The sequence below is a fragment of the Sciurus carolinensis genome, chromosome 5 (assembly GCF_902686445.1).
Source record: "Sciurus carolinensis chromosome 5, mSciCar1.2, whole genome shotgun sequence".
In the NCBI taxonomy this organism is placed as follows: Eukaryota; Metazoa; Chordata; class Mammalia; order Rodentia; family Sciuridae; genus Sciurus; species Sciurus carolinensis.
The window spans coordinates 46583427-46602452 of NC_062217.1; the positions used below are offsets into that span (position 1 = coordinate 46583427).

Sequence of the window (19026 nt, forward strand, 5' to 3'; positions counted from 1 at the left end):
TTACAAGTCACCCTATACTTTGGTTTTTGGCTGCTCATCCTTTTTACTGTTCAGTCGCTTTGGCTGAATAACAACTTAATGACCTTAGTGGGCAACTGTGCCATTTCAAGTAGGTGGACCCAAACTTCAAAACACTCAAACTAAAGAGGGAGGCAGGGAAGAAAGTTCACCAAATTTCAGATAGGTAAATCTGTCCAGACAAGCTATATATTTGTGGAAGGTAATATTTATTTTAAAAATCAAATTACAAATCAAGTGATAACCATATAAGTTGGTATAGACCATTGAGAATTCTGTAGCATAGATATAAACTGTTTGCTCACTTGTGATAGGTTTACAAAAAAGTGCAAGTATTGAAAAATGATTTCTGATGGAAAATTTGTGTAAGTAAATATATAACACAATTTTTCTGAGAAATCAGTGAATCACAGAAAAGGAAAAGACCTCTGGACAACTGGAAAACATTCCTGCCAAGAAAATGTCTTTCTCCTTTTCTGCAGGAATACTTGACCACTGACTTAGACCAAAAAGGCAATGCTCATTGATTCTTCCATTACCTCTATAAATTAAGAATGAGTTAATTTCATTACAACATATTGATGAAAAAAAAAAACATAAACACTAGGTACACAATTTGTTAACACATTTCTTATATGATGAGTTAACAAAAACATAACAGCACTGTTATACGAAAGAAAAAAATCATCCCTTCCCTGTACTACACTGAACAGCAAAACTGCACTCAGTTCAATCTTTCTCTTTCATAGACCACACATACCCAAGAAGTACTTGAGAAGAAAGATGAAAAGAAAATCCAAACATGGCCGCCATATTTCTTCAGGGATGCCTACTGAAGAACAAGAGGTGAAGTGGGTGATGTGAAAGATTTGCTATCAAACACTGCATGCAAAATAGGGAAAAGAGAAACTAGATAAAGCAAGTATGACAAAATCTAGATAATACCAAGACCTGGACAATGGGGACGTGGGGTCCATTACAGACTTATCCTGAGTTTGTATAGATTTTAAATTTGTTCCAATATTTTTTTAAAAAAGGACCTAAATATTTGAGTACCCCACACAAAGCTCTTTGAGGGACCAAGCAGGTGAGAGAACTGGGTGTCTTAGTCTCCTTCTGCACAAGGGTCAGTGAAAGGTTCAGTTCTTGGCCTTGAACTCAGGTGGCTGAACACATCCATCAGGACCTAAGTCTCTGACCTCCCACCTCCCTCCCCCATATCCAACTCAAACTAGATAAATAACACAATTCCCTTGCTCAAGTGGCCCATGATGTCCACAGAAGTTAATGCACTTCTGATTGAGATATGGTGGGATGGGCTGAGCTAAACAGCTATCAGGTCTTACTTTCATCATTCTTGAGCCTCAAGCTTAAGATGAGGTCAGTTTAACTCCATATTCACAAAATCTGCTTCTACACTAAGGGATCATGGCTTCACCACAATGTCATTTTCCACATTAATCTCACCCCTTTGGGGGCTGGGGATGTGGCTCAGTGGTAGAGCACTTTCCTAGCACGTGTGAGACAGTGGGTTCCATCCTCTGCAACATATAAAAATAATTAAATAAAGGTGTTGTGTCCATCTACAACTAAAAAATTTTTTTAAAAATTTCACCCCTTTCTACAACCTAATATTGTATTTTTTTCATTGCCTTAAAGTATATAATATAAATAAAATTTAAATGCATTGCCTGTTTTCATGAAAAAAAAAAACACAGATTTCAGTGCTTACTACCAATATTCTCCCTACATCTATAGTATTTCCACCAGACCTCAAATACTAAAAAGCTAATTTTTTCTTTTAAAAAATTCATTATACTATGAAATTGAAATTTTTGTGAAAAGCATTTAATGAAATAGTGCACTTTAAATAAAATAAAGACATGTAAATGGCAGAATTCCAAACACTTTTCAAATTAGCAACTGAATTCAATATGATATATGTCTCTAAAAGGAAGCAGTCTATTTCACATCTTTCTGGGCCTACCATGACTTTAAGGATATGTTTCAGAGTCAAGGTCCAACCGTTACTTCCCAGAAGCCTCCAGTTCACCACAGAGTCAAAAGTAGAAAGATAGAGTAAAACTATGGTGATAAAGACAGTCCCTCTATAGGGCATGCTCTCTGTACTGGGCAAAAGGCATGGCAAGGGTCTCAGAGAATCTACCAAGAATGTCCTTAAAATGTTACTTTTTGGGATATTCTATTATATTACTTATATCTAGCTACATTAAAGACTAATAAAATTTGGGTGAAAAAATCAGTACTAAAAGTCTCTTAAAATTCAAACAAATCATAGCTATTAATGCTTAGTCGATCCCTATTGTATTAGTTTCTTAATGTTGCTATAACAAACATCACCATCTTAATGTCTTAAAACAGTATGAATGTACTTGAGTAGTGGTGGAGGTCAGAAGTTGAAAATCAACTTGTTGGGAGAACTGGGTTCTTTCTGGAGACTCTGGGGAGAGTCCATTTCCTTGCCAGAAGCTGCCTGTATTCCTTGGCTCAAAGTCCCTTCATTATATCACTGCAACCTCTGGTTTCCATAGCCATGTCTTCTCTGACTCTGGTTCCTCTTGCCTCCCTCTCAGAAGGAGTCCAGTGATTACACTGGGTCCACATAGGTAGTCCTGGATAATCTTATCTCAAGACCACATGATCATAATCACAAAACCCTTTAGCAATGTAACCTGACATTCACAGGTTCCAAGGATTGGAATGTGAACGGTTTTGGGGTCCCTACCATACCCCTTAAATAAACATAAAATATAATTATTATAAATTTTTTGCTAAATCAGAGATACCTGAAATCTATATTCTTACTATAATCATAATCTCAGCTAATATCTATGGATGCAAGCAACTTTTCATTGAAGGAACTAATAATTAAATCAGTTAAACATAGAACACTTAGGGAGTTCTGATATTGATAAACAAAAGGATTACTTTCCCAGCACCTTACATTTTCAAAGTGTTTTGTTGTCAGTAAGGATCCATCTATTATCTCACTGAATCTTCCATGTAGTTGGCCATATAAGAGGTAAAAAGAAATTTGACTTCTTTTTAAATTGTAAACTCTGTAAGTAGCAGATCCACAGCGTAGAGTCAGGTTTTCTAGCTGAAGATCATAACCTCTTTCTCCTGTTATAATAGAGAAGTAAGGCCTGAAGTTCCTTCAAATGGACAATAGAACCCTGCCTACAGTACATTTTGCTATCATCTATGTAGTTCTAAGAAACTGAATGTTATCAAAACATTCATTTCAATAGAAAAATAAATAGATTAAGATATAAAAAGGTTTCCATTATAATAACAAATTTTTTCCTGTGAAAGTTTTCAAAATAACTAAGCCATAATTTCATTAATCAATATGATAAATAGCTATGTCTTAATTTTTAAAATATACTGGTTCACTAAAATTGGTTTAAAAATTCTAAAAATTACTTAGCCTTCTAAGAACAGATAAAAATCAATCAATATTTAGATTGTTAGGGCTGGAGTTGAAGCTCAGTGGTAAAGCCCTTGCCTAGCATGTGTGAGGCACTGGGTTTGATTCTTAGCACCACATATAAATAAATAAAATAAAGACCCATTGACAACTAAAATAATATTTAAAAAATTTAGATTGCTAATATATAGTAAGCATATTCTACAACTATCAAAGGAAAATAAAAGAATTCAAACTGATAGGCAAATCACACAAATCAACTGCATAATTGTAGCTGCTTAATGTTTGCAAACTTGTAAGCGTTTCTTTTCCCAAGTGTTAGAAAAACAGCTTTTACTGGTTTCCCTGATAACCTTATCTAAGAATGGATTCCCTTTTATTCTCCATCACAAAATGTTATTCTTAACTTTATAGCATTTTTCTCCAACTACATATTAACATTTGATTTATTTCTGACTCTGCCCACTTTTTGTCTGTTTCATGACTCCATTCTAAAAGCCAAACACAATCCTGGAATAAAAGTATGTTAATGTTTTCAGTGATGAGCAAAGATGATGGGTTAGTTATGAGATTCTGAAGAATATACTAAAGGTGACCTTTTGTGATAGATTAAAACTTACACTCTCCATTTGGATCCATCTCATCCACTAGAAAATGGAAAGCATGCTTACTTTTTGCTAAGCAGTGGTGCAGCCCATGGTACAGAGAGATGAAATACCCAGTCTTTTCACTCAAGGAGCTCACAACACAAAAGGAAATACAGGTGTGTAAAGTTCCCATCACCTTCCAAATCATTTGGTTTAGCTTACAGTATGCAACATCTTTCAAGATGTGAACCTTGTCTGTGTTCTCAGTATTCTGGGTTCCAAGAAAACAGTGAACATGCAACTAGCCAAGACTAAAGGATCAGGGGCTGCTTTCTGGGGGAAGAAGAGACTCAAGGAAGGGCGAAAGGCAAGTACGATTTCATGTGTATGACTATGGGGAGGAAACCAGAATGAGGGGAAGGAGAAGGTATGGTTATTGCAAACTAAGAGACACACAAATGCACAGAAGAGAGGTTCAGAGGCAAGAGCTGGGTATCACAAAAAGTGCAATGTGACAACAGCACATTAAGAACAGAAAATAAGTCATGGGGGAAATTATGAAAAACGTTTTAACTATGCTAAGGGGTATGGATTGACACTACTCTTTTCTGCTTTAAACAAGAAAGAGTCAAGAACCAGATACCTGGCAAAGTAGCAGTACAGTCAGCCTAAGGGAAGACATGGTAGAAAACTCTTACTAAACTATAGGAATGCATGAGAGGACATGAAATGAGGTGCAGAGAGTCTGCTGTGCATGGGGGCACTCAGTCCATGAGGATCTAAGTAGAAGACACAGACAAAAAGAAATTAATAGCTTCTTAGGAGGCAGATTCACAGGAACCAGCTATGTGGAATTTAGATAATGCCAGCATGCACATTTGGAATTATAACTATGTTAGAAGTCCAAATTCTATGAGATGCCATTTATGGAGTATTAACAGGCCAGGTATATGATCTCAGTTTACCCATACAACTTTAAAAAGTAGCAATCTCATTTTTCCTCAGAGGACCTTAAAGCTCAGAAAAGTTTTTAACTTGTCCAAGGCCACAAAGCACAGTAGGATTTCAGATTAAAATGTTCCTGCCTTCCTAGCCATCAAATAGAGAACAAAAGAATGGCAAAGAATTTACTGACATCATCCTGGAAGGGCAGGCAGAAAAGACTGCATATGCTGCTCACTTAATTTTCCTTAAAAATAATAATTGGAACTATTGGACAGTTGTATCTCAATCCCATACCTACATATGTATTCTTTAAAGTAAGAAAGGGTTATGCAAAGGTGCTAATAAATAATAAAAATAATAATACTAACAATAACAATAGTTCCATTCACTTACATACACAGGTCTTGGCAAACCAGGCACCCTCAGAGAACAAAATATTTATAAGCTATGTAATCATATATGACATTGTATTGGAAGGATTACATTGTACACAAAACCTGAGAGGGTTTTTAAAATTAATTATAATAGCAAGAATCACAATGAGTTCAGAAATTATTTATGTAGGCTGTCACATACACTCCCACTGTAAATTAGTGGTATTAGTTAATGGACACATTAAAAGTTTTACCATTCATTTAATATTTCCAGACTGTATCAGAGATTGCAACAATGCATTAGCCTCATTCCCTTGGCACAAGCTTGCTGGTTTATGACAGTAAATGCCTTTCTACAGGACACGTGTGTAATGGGAAACTTCAAAACAAAATATTTTGTTTTGTTTTGGTCTCCACAAAACTAAAATATTTCCAAAACCTAAGTTTTCCACTGTTCCACAGTCAAACATCAGGGGCAGATACCTGAATATTCTAAAAACTTTGAGCCATGAAAACACCACAAAAGTACTTTAAGCCATTTTTAATAGCATTGGAAGTACCCCTCCCCCAATTGCCTGCTAGCCATCCTCAGATTGTACCGTCACTTTGCATTCACAAGGTCCAGAAATGAAGTCTTTTCACTCCTCAAGCCCTGCAGACCTGCTTTTATGTCCATTTTCTACCCTGAATTAAAGGTGCCGCTTATATAACCAGTCTCCCAAATCCAACAACTCTACATTAGCTTCCTCTGCTCTTTCTCCCCTCCCTTTGGTCACAGTTCCCTGGTTTTTCTGCAGAAGGCCCCACATCCATTCCTTCCTTCCCTCCCACTGCAGACAATCTGACTTCCTCCTAATTGTGGTTTCCTGGGACACTGTGGTTCTATGCAAGGTGGTCTTCATGCCAAATCTGTCACTCTTGTCAAATGCATTTAATAGAAAGGTGCCAGAAAGGGTTCCCATGGAGCATTTCAAAAATCTCTGAAGAGGTCATACATATTTGTGACATGAAATTCAAAATGTATTTAGAATTGAGTGTATTTCTCCCTCTTAAGCCTTCCCCAGCTACCAACTTCCCATCCTGAAGGCAAATTTATCAGTTTCTTGTGTTCTCTCTCCAGAGATAGTCTACTTATGTATAATAATTATGTGCTTTCTTGGGGTTTAAAGACATAGAAATGTGTGAGCATAAACACACACAGTAACATTTTATAAATGCAACTGTTCCACATCTAGGTTTCCCCACTGAATAAAACTTGGGAGTCACACATAGAAATTGTCACGCATTCATATTGTCACACATAGAAATGAATCATTCTTTTTCATGCCTGCATAGTATTATGTTATATGATACATTTCATAATTCAGTCCAATTCAGCCTGTAATTTGCACATTTGAGTTGTTTCAAATGATTTGCTATTATAGTGTATAAGCAATGCCTTTTTACATATGTTTTTGTACACATAAACAGGACATTTCACTACCCCAAATTCCAACTCTGGATGATGGATGTAGTGAAGGCTCTGATGAATTTAAAGACTTGAAAAGCTCTCTTTTAATACCTATTCTGTGAAGTGGATAACCTGTTTACATTGTGTTAACCTTCAAATTAAAATCTTTTAGAGATATTTTTTCTACAATGGTTTTGAAGATAGTAACATCAGTCCCTGCTAGTAGGGATGTTTCTACCCATCCCCATAAGTCATTTCCACTCTAAAACACATTTATATGAACAATTCATCTATACAAACAAAACAAAGCCAGAATTCTTTCAAGGGATCCAAAGGGAGAAGGATCGGCTGCATTGACTTAACAGCTTTTCTCACACTGTAGGCCTAATAAACAGGGAATATCTAGTACTATTGCTGAACAACTGGGAAAATTATTTATTTTTATTTATTAATGGGATTCTGAAAAAAATAAAAAGGCCAACATTTGTGCAGAAACCAGACCATAGAAGCCAAAACCTCAGCTCTTTAGCCCTACAAACATGAAATCTACAATACAAAGAATACTTTGACTCCCTGCTGCAAATATTAGTGGCAGGCCTATGTGACTTCTGGTTACTCGACCAGTAGCACCCACTGTCAAACCTTCTTAGCAAACAGTGCCACACTAGATTATCACAGAGCACTAACAGAATGTTACTACCACTGAATCCCTACAGGCAGTGCCTGGAGTCTGGAGCAAAGCAGGCCATTGCTCAGTCTTGCTGGAAGGGGTCTCCATCAAGTCCTGATGTCAAGGGTCAGTGCCACACCTTCTACTCTCAGCTCTCTTTAAATTTCTTGCTATTAATCTGTTTTTCTCCAAAACATAAAGGCTAACCTCTGCCCTGAGTTTCATACCAGTATGGGCAGCTCTCCAGAAGCTTCTGAGAAAGATAGCTGGTTGACCCTTCTCTCCAACCCTGATCAGCTAATACAACCTGAGGTTCAAGACTGTCCAAAAGCCTTCAGATCTGCTGCCAGCAGGTTTCAACCTGTGTAAACAGCAAGACTAAAAAGAAAAAAATATAAAAATAAAAATCTCCAACTGGATAACACTAGACTTACCTATTGTTAATAAAAAGATATTGCTTCTGACTTCCCTGGCTTGCTGCAGACTAACTACGCTGTAATTTGTTTTCCCTAAATACAAAACTACATTTGCCTTCATACATTGAGATTTTGTCTAGGCCAAGTTTAAACTGGGTTCAGAGACCATAAAAATGAGTAAGGCAGAACTATTGAATGGAAAGCCTCTTTTTGCCAACAACTAATTTAATAACTTTCTTATTGGGAAATTAAATTCTTACCTGAGATCAAACTATTGAGGAAGACCAAAACTGTTACATCTCTCCTGTTCCGTAAAGATAATTAGCCTAATGACCATGAGAGTCAACACTCTACAACAAGCAAGCACTCTAATCCTTGCTAGCTGGTACACTGTTCAACATAAACTTTCTTCTAGCTTATAAGTTATGTGGATTCACTAGGTTTGGCCAGAATGCAACACAACCTATTAAAAATGATAGGCCCTTGCCTGGTTACTGTGATTGTATTTTTAATTATTAGGAGCCTGAAAATTCTAATATGCCATTTATTCTCATGGAAAGAGCATAGAGTTTAAATATTAACTATGTTTCTTGATAACTATAAGTTTACACAAATTAAGCTCTCTGAACCTCACACCTCCTTCATCTGCTGAATGAAAGGAAAAGTACTTCATGGGCTTATTGAGATAATGAAGCTGTACTCATTACTCCTTATTATAGGCTATAACAAAGAGAATTCAGGAACAAATACTCATTTATTTTTTTATCTATATTTTAAATATCTTTTTTTAGTTTTTAATTTTTTACAGACTGCATTTTGATTCATTGTACACAAATGGGGTACATAATTTCGTTTCTATGGTTGTACACAATGTAGATTCATACCATTCATGTAATCATACATGTACATAGGGCAATGATGTCTATCTCATTGCACCATTTTCATAATCCCCTCCCTCTCATTTTCTTCTACATATATCTTAATTCTCTAAAATCTTATAGAACAGTAGGCTTTCCTTAGTACTATTTTAATATTTACTAACACTCAAAGCAAACCTAAAATTATTTTAATGTCTTTTTTAAAAAATTGTCCAATGGAGTAAAAATCTGAGAGGTATAACAATGTGTTCTCATTTTTAGAGTGCATCATACAGGAAGCAAGGCCCATTATGAGAGTCATCAATAAGAACAAGGTATGAGGGACACAGAGCCCCTCTCTGGGAACACACCACTTAGGTCTCATCAGGTCATTCAAAACCCTATGATGCTCAGGTTGCTCACAAGACAGAGGGTTGCAAACATCTTTGGGATTTTCTGGAGAATTTGAGCACCATGGCTTTCTAATATTTCTAATTTCTTAACAAAGTTTCAAAGATCCTGGCTTCCTAGAAGATCTGAAACTTCAAAATTCTTATGAAACAGTACCATGCTAGCCAACACAGGACTTCCAAGATACTAAAGCCATTCTTGGTTCCATTGCTTTGTTCAGATGGTCGCTGGATATCAGACAGTTTTTAGCTAATATCCAAATATTTATGGTGTTTTATTTAAAAAATTTTTTATTATTGCCAGGAGCTCACTTTCCCATATTAAGTCCGTATTCCTGTACTTATGTGGCAAGATTTTGTCTTTTATAGAGTCTGGCGCTTCAATCTATACCACAAATAGATATCAGAAGTCAGGGTTACTTAAATGAATGTGGGACTAAAAAGCCTTTACTAAAGTTTCAACCATATAAAGACCACAATGAAGTTCAAGTAAATCTGGTAGGCCTTCTTCAAGAAGGGCATCATGCTGGCAACAAGTGAAAAAACTTTCACTGTAGTCTGCACTGCTTAGAAGCCTGTGCATGGCAGGATGGTTGGTGGGACTGGGCTGCTGGTTCAAAACTTGAGACACACTGGCCAGTTTTCACATAGAATTTCTCAGGGGAGAAGATGGAAGTTCAACCTCACATAGCTACAAGTACTGACTGTAGGATCCTGGTGACTATGACAACAACAGCTCAGAACTGTCTATTTGGCACCTGTGAAAAGCCTCATCCACGGAGCTTATACATGAAATATGATTTATGACTTGTTCCAAGACCAGAAGGCTGTGTTGCATGTGGCTGTTCATGTGGGAGCTGTAATATGCAAAAGCAGTAGAAAAGTCAATCCTCCAAGATACAAGGTTAAAACTGGATTGACTTTTCATCTGGACAGCAGTCCTCCATTGACCGTGCACAAAGTGCTTAAGGCTAAAAGCCTCGAAGGGAATCAGCTTCACCTCATCCAGGCCCAGGGATAAGAAGTTCTACATGGCTGCCATATTTTGGTCTCAAGAAATACTGGAAAGAAACATGTTTGTGAAGAAGAGTAGACAAACAGGTTCCAGAGGAGTCTGTTTATGGAGTCCTGAGTGGTCTGAGCCTTCAGTTTATGAGATGATATAATTGCCTCTCTTTCCTATGACATGAGCCCCTGTAATGGCAGTTTCTAGTACCAGTTGGGGGATGACTCCTTGTTTTTTGTATCCTAGGAATCCTAATCCCAAGGTTACTAAACTTTAAGGACAGGGACATGTTCCCAAAGGCAGGCACCATCTCCTCCTTCTAAATTTATTTAGAACTTAAAGAACTTCTAAAAGTTCTTTTTTAGAACTTGTTGCTCAATTGCCAATTCTTTTTAATCAGCACTGAATATTCAGAATCTAACACAATCTCTGAGACATATAGTAAATTCCCAATAAATCTTTTCTAAACAACTGAGTTCTCAGGGAAGTCCTGGAAGTAGTGGAGGGTGGAGTGGGGAATGGGCTGCCATGCACCAGCCTATAAAGATAGGAAGAATGCTGGAGGCAGCAAATTGAAGGTTCCTGATATGAGGTTTACTACTATCACTTACTACTATGTTCTCCCTTAGTCATAGATCTTCAGTGAGACCAGGTACAGCACAAGGGAAAAGTAAAGCCAAGTAGAGCAACTTACAACGATGCCCTGCCCAGACCTCCAGTAACATAGCTCTTTAGCCCCTCCTGCCAACCTGTTCATAGTGTCTATCAAGATCTGACAGACCCTTTGATGAAACTGATCTAAATTCTGGGATTCAGTCCCATGATCTGATTTTGGCAAGGAAGCCCAAGATTCCAAGAGCCCCAAAGTTGGCAGAATTCTCAAGGTTGGGTCTTGCCTTACTTTATAGAAAGCCCATCTGGAGATTTATGTTAGACTACTGGGGAGGTAGAGAATTCAGGAAATTACTGCAAAGGTTTATAGATGGTTCCTACTAAAGGTGGAGAAAAGAGCACTGTTCTTCTACCTACAACTTATCTTCACCCCAAGACTTCAGTCTAGCTACAAAAGGACTCATGATTTCTTACATCCTAGGACTTGGGTCTGAAAAGGCCCTAAGAGATATTTCTCTGGGTTATAGTCTTGAAAAAAGATGATATATCACTAAATGAAAAGACACATATGATATGACCACCAAAAAAATAACAAAACATGTCATTTCTAAAAGTCCCTCATGTCTAAGACACAGAAAAAGAATATAAATTTTAAACTAAACTCATAAATTATCAGCTTTCATAGTAGAAAGTCATCTAAATTGTACATAAATCAATTTTCAAAGGCAAAACAAGTGCTTAAAATGCATTAGTATGGTATCATTTTAGGGTACTATAAAATATTATAAGCAACATTAACATAAAAATATGAGGTTTACTACTATCAGACATCTAATAAATATATAAATAAAGGTGAGACCACAGCAATGATTAATGAGAGGCAAGGATTGTGCTTTTCTAAGACTTGTTGGTACAAAAAAACAGTGTGAGACATTATACAAAGACTTCAGGAGTACATTATGTAAAACCAAACATCAAGGGGGAAAGATTAGGAAACTGTGCTCTAGGCTAAAACATGAAATGATAGTTTGTCCACTAGAGTTTACAAATACCACTCATTCATTCAACAAGAACCTGTTTCATTTGTTCAACAAATAACTATGGGCATTGTGTTAGCCTTAGGGATCCAGTGCAGATACAGTCTTCGGGTCTACCAGGAAATTTCAGTCTCTACCAACTCTTCTCACCATTCCCTCATACAAACCCCATGTCAAGAGCTCTCTGACAGATCTTGAAGAATGGTTATTTATCTCTTGCTAAGTAGTTTAGTGAGACAGCCTGTGTAAAGGGTCTAGCACACTGCCCAGCAATCTCTAAACCTACTCTTCTTGCTTATCACGACAAACACCAAGAGCCCTGAATTTGGTATTAATTGCACATAGCTATTAGTCATCCAACCTTGAGAAATTCATTTCAGCACTTTGTACTTGAGTCTGCTCTCAGAACTCTCCCTTGAAGTCCATTTCAGCTCACAGGGAAGATAAATAAAGATTTCTAATAATGGGCAGGGTCATTACCTCACAAAGGGCCTGTTCTATTAGATGACTTGAGTTAGAAAGTTCTTTTTTATGTTGAGCTGAAATTGTCCCTCTAGTGAACTCAACCACAGGTCTTTGTCCTGCATGTGGCAGTAACATAAAACCAATCTACTACTTCTCATACATGGCAATCTTCCAACTATTAAAGAGGCATTTGTCATATTTTCCCAAATCTTTAAAATAAAAAAGTGTCCTATAATGCCAATTGATCCCATAATTCCCAGACCTTTTATAATATTGGTTACCTTCCTCCAAGAGTTCTTTAGCCAATATTCTTCTATAAGATACAGTGCCAAGAATATAATGTAATATTATAAATTTGTAGTCTGCCCAGCAAGTACTTGTTATACATCTGATAACACAGTCTAAGATTATCAATGGGTGAAGCAGAAAAGACAATGAAACCAGGAATAACCAATTAGTGGAATACTATCAGAACCACATTTATCTAAAACGCCAGAATAAAGAGGCAGGGTAGCAGAGTGGTCAAGAATACAGATTGAGGCCAGCTGACCTAGAAGGGTCAGATTCCAGTTATACCATGTATTAGATGTTAGCCTCTCTGTTTCAGATTACTCATCTATTGTTATGGTTTAGATATTAGGTGTCCCTCAAAAATTCATCTGTGAGACAATGCAAAAACATTCATTCATCTGCTGAAGGGCAGATAAATGGATGGAATTGGAGAATATCATGCTAAGTGAAATAAGCCAATACCAAAAAAACCAAAGGCTGAATGTTTTCCCTGATAAGTGGGATGATGATATATAATGAGGGCAGAGAGGTGGGAGTGAGAGAAGAATGGAGGAACTTTAGATTACATAGAGGGAAATGAGAGGGGGGGGTATGAAAAATGGTGGAATGAGACAGACATAATTACCCTATATACATGTATGATTACATGAATAATATGAATCTACATCGTATACAACCATAGAAACAAAATGTTTGTATTATTTCATTTGTGTACAATGAATCAATTGCAGCCTGTAAAAAAGAAAAAGAAAAAAAAATTCAGAGGTGAAATGACTGGGTTATGACAACCTTAATCAGATAATTAATCCCATAATAGGGATTAACTGAGTGGTTAACTTAAGGCAGGTAGGATGTGCCTAGAGGAGGAGGGCATTGGGAGAGCACCTCTGGGTATACATTTTGTATCTAATGAGTGGAGTCTCTCTATGCTTCCTGGTGTGATGTCTTGAGCTCCTTCCATCCACCACACTCTTCCACCATGATGTTTTGCCTCACCTTGAGCTCTGAAAGGAGCTGGCTGTCTACTGAGTGAGACCTCTGAAACTGTGAACCCTCAAAGAAACTTTTCCTTTTCTAAAATTGTTCTTGTTAAGCTTCTTGGTCACAGCAGTAAAAACATCTATCAAATGGAAATTATAGTAGTTCTTACCTCATAGAACTGATAATAAAGCATTAGATGAATTATCACACATAAAGCATTTAGAAAGGGAACATGGTAGTTCCAAAAAATATTACCAAAGAAGATAGAAAACTTATTTATCTAACTGATTGTTTATTTGGTTGATAAATACCTTTTGTGTGATGGGCAGTCACATGATATAAAAAGAAAATGACTTTTAGTTACTTCCTTTGAAACTAAATATTGAGCTATTAATGGATAAAAGCAAACTGACACTTTCTTGAGTTCAAAGGATGTGATGTCTCTCTTCAGAGAGATGAACTGAACTATGTCAACTGTGAGGAAGCTAAGAGGAAAAACAGAATAAACATAAGTAACCATTAAAGAAACAAATTCTTAAGAACATTTTCTTCCCTCCCATTAAAACACAGTCTGTACACTTAAATGATATTATGAATGCATAATTTCTGGCATTTTATGTGCAGGAAGAGTATGTTCTCTTCGCTTATTGGTTTCCTTTTAAGTTCTTTTTCAAACCTCCTAGGAAGAATCATAATCAAATGCTAATCAATTTTCATTATATCTGTTGGGGCAAGTGACCCCTGAACTGAAATGGCCCTTGGTTCCAGCACTCATTTAGATCTAAAAATAAGAACTCCCACATAGTGCCTGCATGTTACTGCACATCCCATAGAGTGCAGTAACACTTATTTCACTTATGCACCTCTGCAGCCCACATACTGAAAATGTTAAGGGTGGTTAAATAAACCAAATAAATAACCTGTGATTCTTTCTTAAGCAAACACATAAACACACAAAATGCACATGCTACTTTTTCTGCAAACTTCCGTAAGAAGTATTAACAATGCCAATACAATACTTCCTTTAAAATGACTCTTCTGTTTAAAGCTTAATCTCTCTCCAGTAAAAGTTAAGAAAAACAGCTATTTGAACAGAGGTTTTGAAAGCTGAACATATATCTTGTGATGACTTTCAAATCATTGAAAAGCTATTCTTTAACAAATAACACATACCTAACAAGGTATACTTATCATTTCACTCATTACTGAAAGATTGCTTTTCCCAATAATACTTTTTAAATAAGAGATGAATGTGGAAATAAATCTTAACTGTGGCTCTGAAAAGCAGGCGAGATGAAAAGTTTTCAAGAGGAAGTTCATCCATACATTCCTTCAAAATTTCCAAACTTTTAGGAATTGGCAATATGCTGCCACTTGTGAAGGAAATAGAAGGATAATACATTCAGGATAATAATAATAGCCACTAGCATTTATTAATCTGCATGTGCTGATCACCATACTAAGTAGTTTAGTGTGTTATCCCAACTGATTTGAAACTCATAACCCTATGGAGCAGGCACGTTGTTATCTTCAATACAGGTGAGAAACTTGGACTTAAAGGATTAATGAATATATCCAAGGCCATGAAACTGGCTGAGCCAGGATCCAAATCCAGTCTGTCTAACTTCATAATCTAAGCTCCTATCCTCTGCAATTTAATAAATGTAAAAAAAAAAAAAAAGCATGGGCATATATACATCCTGATTAGTAAGAAAGAGACAAAGAGAGCACAGGATGTGATGAGAAAGAAGTTCAGTAGATTAAATAAAGGGGAAGGGGGATAAGAAAAGGAAGGGCTGTGAAATGAATTGGACATAACTTTCCTATGTTCATACATGAACATACCACCAGTGAATCTCCACATCATGTACAACCATAAGAATAGGATCCTAATTAGAATAAGTTGTATTCCAAGTATATATACTATGTCAAAATATATTCTACTGTCATGTATATCTAAAAGGAACAAATAAAAATAAATAAAAGTCAATAAACTAAAAAAAAATAAATAAAAAAAAACAAGAAAAAAAGAAGAAAAGCAGAAGCAAAAACTATACAGATGGAAAGAATGATATGTGATAGGAAAGGGCCCTGGACTGGCCATAGGGAGGTCTGGAGCCCTTTCCCAGGGTGGCACAGTGTGACCAAGGGAAAATCAATTCTTTCCAGTTGAATATAAAAGAACACATTCATATACAGAATAGGGGTGTTAGTGATAAATATGTTCAAGTGAAAATGAAACTTCAAAACACCATATAGATATCAATAAAAGTAAAATAGTTTTTAAATTCATAACAAAAAAGAACAACACATTAAAACCCTCACAATAATAGAAAATGTAATGGGAGAACTTAAACTACAAATAAATTAATGAACATAAACCTAAATATTTGTAAAATGACAATAAGGACATCAGAGATTGTCCCTTTCTATTGCCTCCTCTCATCAGTGCCACCTAAAGTCACAAATGCTTTAAATGTTAGCAAGTTAGCTACTGCAGAAGATGCTAATAACCATAAAATTAAACTAGAGTCAATGGTAGACCAATTTAAGACAATTAAAAATTGGTGTGTATTTATGTGTGTATATGAACATGTTTGAATTTATTATATGTAATTATTTCAATATTGTAAGATCTGAAGAAGAGGAACCTGGCTATGCTGTGTAACCTACAGAAATTGTGAGATAAATGGGCATTGTTTTAAGTCATTATGTCAGCGGTAGTTTATTAAAGTCAGAAAATTAATATAATACACGAGGTGATTTAGACAAGTTTTAGAACTGAAAAAACAAGACAGTTATTAACTAGGGGTGGGAAAGGAAGACTGAAAGCAAGGAAAATTAGTCCTTATGTATACAGATTTTAAATCATGCCCACAAATATCAGAGACTGTCTTGCTGTCTATGTCCCTTTTACTCACAGTGGGACCAGCCTCAGTGATTTGCTCATACCAATTAAATGCAGTAGATAATTCTGAGCAGCTTCTGGGTTAGGTCAGTTGCTACCCTGCTCCTTGGAACCCATTTTACCAGAGTTCACAATGGGTTTTCAGGAAAAGCACAAATTGTCTATTTTCCACTTACTATTTATAGATTTTCCATATCCTAGTGTCCTCCTCATCAGTATATTATCCTAAGGACTTAGAGCAAAAGAGGGATGGCTGTAATGAAGCAGGATTTGGCCATCCCTGGATTCCTCAGGCATGACACCATCACACCTCAACATTAACCTCTGACATGTAATAGCTAAAATAACAGTATCAGTAGCAGTTACCATAATCTAGAAAGGCAGGACAATTAAATACTGAAAGACAGGGAGGATTGTCAATTAGCAGTTTGAGAACGTGTCTTTTGCTCCATTTTACACCCTTGCAAGTTCTATCAGATCCATTTGCTGTAAAACTCTAAGCAATCTGCCTAATGTATTCATCCCTGCATGTCTAGTACAGCAAATTTCAGAAATAACATTTGGCTGAATGAAGAAACTTCTTGAAAATATTTCAACAAAAAGTCTTCCCAAGCTGAAAAAAGAACCTTCAACTTATTAAAATCAATAATACTTATGAATAAGGTATAGCAGAGATTGTAATAAAAACAGATGCTTAGCTAAGCATAAGGCAGAATATGTAGATTCTGTAAGAAATATACAACAGGAGAGACCACACACAGCTGGAGGACAAGAGAGAGCTGTGTACAGAAAAGATCTGAAAACTTCCCCAAACCCAGGCTCTTTGGTTCCCTTGGCCTTTAATTCAAGTCCCAGACCTTTTCTTTACCTGAAATTATTCCATTCTTCAAATCTTCAAATGTGAAACCCTCTTTCCAATTAACTCTGTTCCCTGTTAGGGTGAACCCTTATCCCCACCTCCACAAGTCTCCATAGAGGAGAAAACTGCTGTTTCCTCCCCATGCACAAATTCAAGGATGACTTTTCAGTTCTTGGACTTGACCTTCTACAACTTCCATCTTGAAAATGAACCCCTCTGGGATCACTCCCTCCCAGCTCTCCTTTACTTAAGAAAGCTCTCACTACCCACTGGTCAAACCTTACATTTTAACATTTTCCCAGGATTCTATTCTGGGCTTTCCTCTTCTTAAACTAAACTCTCCCTGGGGAAGGGGGAGAGAGAGAGGAATATTTACACTACGAATTATCTTCCATGCCCATAAATCAATAAGACTAAATCTAAATTCGTTTGCTTCCTCCCTTGCCCCTCCCCCTACAAGTGCTCACCTTATCCCTCACCCCGCCCTCTACAGAGCTCTCTGTATTTGTTTATCTGGCTGTCTCCATTCCTGTCATGCCCCCAGGGATGGACACGACACACTAGTGTCCGCAGTGGTGGTGACTTCTTGGAGTTCAGATTGGGAGTGTGACAAAAGCAGAGCAATCTTACGGGAGCTAAAGAATGTGAAGTTATACATGGGACCCCACATGAGCTTCACTGAACTGCCTGTGAAGATCTGAAGGGAAATCATAGACAGAACAACGGACATACATACACCTCTGAATTTCTTGTGTTTAGCATCAGTGCCTGGCACACAGTAGCCATTCAACTTATATTTTGTGAATTAAAGAAATGAAAGAAGAATCAGATACCTGGAATAAGTGTGAAGAACTGATACGATTTCAACAGCTGCAGAAGGAATCATTCAAGTCAGGGGGATGGGAAAAGCTCAGGCAGAAGTGCCCCAGGGGTGGGACACAGAAGGACAAATAATGTCAGTAACTCTGGAATGCTGAGGAAGGATCTTAACAGCGCTTTACCTCTGAGTTGGGGTTGCACTATTCACGCAATGGGGGATAAGCTATGTCTTTTAAAATGAAGTCATTTATGATCAGAAAGAAGAAACTGGAACAGAAGATACCTCTTAAATAGCTCTTTTTTTTTTTTTTGTAGTTGGACAGAGTATCTTTATTTATTTATTCATCAAGCCCAGTGCTTCACACATGCTAGGCAAGCGCTCTACCACTGAGCCACATCTCAGCCCCTTAAGTAGCTCTTGAATGAATTATCTAAGTAAGAAAAAATAAAGGTCTGAACCATGGCAATTGCCTGAACAACAGCAGCAGGAGTAAAAATAAGAGAGAAGGAATAAAAAATTATTTTTAACAATGTTAAAAATATGAAACAAGGTTTTTCATACTTAAGAACAATGGCATTAATTGAAGTATTAGTTTAAAGAAAATAAAAACTTTTAAAGCACTAAAATTAAGAAGTACATGTTAAAAAAGAAACATTTAAACCCAAGTTTATTGGGCCAATTGATCATGAATGATACTAGGTATTAGAATGTATCATGATACTGGGTGTTAGAATGAATGTACTTATCAGAGTTTCTTGTTTAATAAGAACCCCAAAACACATAAATTGACATACAATTGATAACTAAACTAGGCCTCCATCTGCACTCAGGAAAGCCATTTTACACCCTTTGCCTAGGGAGTTAATAGA

At 36.6% G+C, this 19026-nt stretch overlaps 1 protein-coding gene across 5 annotated transcripts in view; it reads right to left on the reverse strand.

Moving 5' to 3' along the window:
- Positions 1–19026, reverse strand: part of Dgkh (diacylglycerol kinase eta) — a 182440-nt gene that overhangs the window by 81504 nt on the left and 81910 nt on the right. The gene's annotated exons all lie outside the window — the stretch shown is intronic.